The 2,613-nt window shown below is 46.3% G+C and overlaps 1 protein-coding gene across 1 annotated transcript in view; it reads left to right on the forward strand.

Annotated features, from left to right (window-relative positions):
- The first annotated feature begins 2,510 nt into the window (after positions 1-2,510).
- LOC112623476 (coagulation factor XIII A chain-like) overlaps positions 2,511-2,613 on the forward strand; it is a 15,735-nt gene continuing 15,632 nt past the window's right edge. Inside the window, exon 1 of the mRNA XM_025383929.1 lies at positions 2,511-2,579. The gene's annotated coding sequence lies outside the window, so the exon portion shown is untranslated. The remainder of the gene's footprint in view (positions 2,580-2,613) is intronic.

Consider the following 2,613-nt stretch of genomic DNA (forward strand, 5'->3'; position numbering starts at 1 on the left):
GGAAACAGAACATGATCATGCAGTGTGAGGAGCACTACAACAAGGTAAACTCCTCACAAGACATCTGGGGAGTCAGTGGAGGGAGGCCAGGCAGGGAAGAAAGATGGCAGAGGAAGATGGTAGGGAAGAAAGATGGAAGCCAAATGGCAGAAGCTTAGTGATGAAGAGGAAGAGAGGAGAAACAACAGTGGAAAGTGGGGAGGGGAGACTGGTGTTGGGGGAAGGTTTTTTAAAATACTAGAAACCTTAAATTGTATGAATGCTGAGGGAAAGAGCAGTGCTAGAGGCAGGGTCCAGCTTGTATACGGCCTTGTCAGTTTAAGCTTGCAATTTATCCAATAAGCAAAGAGAAGTAGCCATATAAGGGCTTTGAGCAAATAATTTGATTTCGGATTTGAGCCCCAAAATATTCATTCTGACTGTACTGTAGAGAATTGGCTGGAAAGGGGTTCATGGGTAGATTCAAGGGTTATTTAAGAGGTAGGATAGAAAATATTTGCTCAGGGATCGAATTTGATGTTTGAGGAAGAGAAACAAGGAAGCCTCAAGAATGATGCCCACATGTCTGGCATACCACCTTCGTGTAAGGTGATGGTATTCACTGAGGTAGGGAACTCCTGAGATGCACCAGGTTTTCAGGGAAACTGATACATCTCATGTTAGACATGAGGAGCGTGTGTTGTCACTGGAATGTGACAAGCGAGGATAGCCAGTAGGCACTTAGATAAGGGAATCTGCAGTTCTGGAAAAGATCCTGACTAAAGACCCAGATTTGGGAGGTGTCGGGATATAGATGGAACTTGAAAACAATGGGAGTTACTGAGACAATCAAGGAATATTGTGCTGTGCTGGAGGAAACCGCAGTGTTCAATGTCAAGGAGGCCTAGGAAAGATGTCTTCAAAGAGAGAGTTCAGCGCTTCCAAAAGGTCAGGTAAATAAGAACTGAATCCTGTCTTTTGGCCTGAGCACAGGCCTCGGAGGCCTCCAGGTTCAGTAGAATGATGAGGTGGAAGCCAGGTGGCAGAAACTTAGTGATGAAGGGGAGGAGAGGAGGAGTAACAGCAGGAGGGGGGACATAGGTTGGGGGAGGTTTTTTAACAAATATTGAAGAGACCTGAAATTGCATGAATGCTGAGAAGACGCAGTGTTAGCAAGCAGGAGCTTGAAGCTACAAGAGGAAGAGTGGATAAGAGACACAACAAAGCCCTGGAGAACAAGGCAACGTAGAAGCCTGGTTTGGAGATGCAGGGGGAGGAGGGACCTTTCCAACTTTAGTAACAGGAAGAAAGAGGAAAAGGTAGCTAAGGTTGCGGGTGAGTTCATAGATCTGGTAGCAGAAAATTGAGAGCATTTCTAACCAATGGCATCTTTTTTTTTTCTTCTTCTCTATAACATCAGGAGATTGAGTGGCAGGGTCAGAATTTTGAAGACAGTAAAGAGGGTTAGAAATAGCCATGTTTGACTGGGTGCAGCGGCTCATGCCTGTAATCCCAGCACTTTGGGAAGCCAAGGAGGGTGGATCACCTGAGGTCAGAAGTTCAAGACCAGTCTGGCCAACATGGTAAAGTCCCATTTCTACTAAAAATACAAAAATTAGCCTGGCATGGTGCTATGCACCTGCGGTTCCAGCTACTTGGGAGGCTGAGGCAGGAGAATCACTTGAACCCGGGAGGTGGAGGTTGCACTCCAGCCTTTGCAACAGAGCAAGACTCCATCTGAAAGACGAAAGAAAGGAAGAAAGGAAGGAAGAAAGAAAGGAAGAAGGAAGGAAGGAAGGAAGGAAGGAAGGAAGGAAGGAAGGAAGGAAGGAAAGAGAAAGAAAGAAAGAAAGAAAGAAAGAAAGAAAGAGAGAGAGAGAGAGAGAGAAAGAAAGAAAGAAAGAAAGAAAGAAAGAAAGAAAGAAAGAAAGAAAGAAAGAGAAAAGAAAGGAAGGAAGGAAGGAAGGAAGGAAGAAAAGAGAAAGCAAGGGAAGGGAAAGGAAAGGAAAGCAAAGGAAAGGAAAGGAAAAGGAAAAGGAGAAGGAAAAGGAAAGGGAAGGGAAGGGAAGGGAAAGAAAGGAAAGGAAAGGGAAGGGAAGGGAAGGGAAGGGAAGGGAAGGGAAGGGAAGGAAAGGAAAGGAAAGGAAAGGAAAGGAAAGGAAAGGAAAGGAAAATTTTAGGAGGAACATTTTCTTTTCTTTCTCTCTAATTTTTGAACATGCACTAAAATGATTTTCAGAGAAAACAAAGTGTGATTTTCTAATATGCATGGCACTATTAAAGATGTTTACTCATCTTCCTTGGGGCCAGGCATCCCATTCCTGCAGGAAGTCTTGTGGTTAGGCGGTGGCTGTGGCTCTGGGATGATTCAGGAATGCAGACCATGCCTTATTTGCAGAGGAGGGACACGTTGCTCTCACTGGATGCATGGTCACAACTGTCTGGGTGACCTGTCTGTGGGAGGGCAGACCCCTCCTGCCAAGCCACAGTAGCAGCCGACCTGCCAGGCAAAAGCATTCCTTTGTAAAGGAGACCCTCCCAGACCCTCTGACCGAAAGGAATGGGTGGGAACTTCCTGGCACTGCAGGGTCCCTTGCCCGGTACTCCCAGTGACGGGGGGGGGGGGGGGGGGGG

The sequence above is a fragment of the Theropithecus gelada genome, chromosome 4 (genome assembly GCF_003255815.1).
Source record: "Theropithecus gelada isolate Dixy chromosome 4, Tgel_1.0, whole genome shotgun sequence".
Taxonomy (NCBI): domain Eukaryota; kingdom Metazoa; phylum Chordata; class Mammalia; order Primates; family Cercopithecidae; genus Theropithecus; species Theropithecus gelada.